The 381-nt window shown below is 45.1% G+C and overlaps 1 protein-coding gene across 1 annotated transcript in view; it reads left to right on the top strand.

The window, feature by feature from the left end:
• Positions 1-381, top strand: part of oxr1a (oxidation resistance 1a) — a gene marked incomplete in the record, with an annotated part of 146826 nt that overhangs the window by 111353 nt on the left and 35092 nt on the right.

Genomic DNA, 381 nt, shown 5'->3' with positions numbered 1-381 from the left:
CCTACACCATCACAGACACACAGGCAGACAGAGAACCACGGAGGCAGTCCCATGACTGTTTCACTAAAACACACAGTGCCATTATCCTGTCCTAATTATACACAGCTCAAAGTCAGCCCTGCCTGCCTGGTTTTCAGGGGTTTGCTCCCCTGAGCACAATTTTTTCACTCATACCATCTTCCTCACACATGCAGGCACTTTCTGACATGGTTGTCATCCTTATTTGGAAGGTAGAAACTCCCATTGGGCATGTTAGATGCTTAACTAGTTCAGACACGTGGAGCACATCTCTGTTGTATGGATTTTAACTAGTGGAGACAAGCAAATGCTTAATCGTGGTACCCTCAGAATGAGGGATCTTCTAATTTTCTTGGCTATTCT

Source organism: Morone saxatilis, unplaced genomic scaffold (genome assembly GCF_004916995.1).
Source record: "Morone saxatilis isolate NCDOM2014 unplaced genomic scaffold, NCSU_SB_2.0 Contig24, whole genome shotgun sequence".
Taxonomy (NCBI): Eukaryota; Metazoa; Chordata; class Actinopteri; family Moronidae; genus Morone; species Morone saxatilis.
The sequence above is the reverse complement of the archived record's forward strand: the minus strand, read 5'-3'. Positions and strand labels throughout refer to the sequence as shown.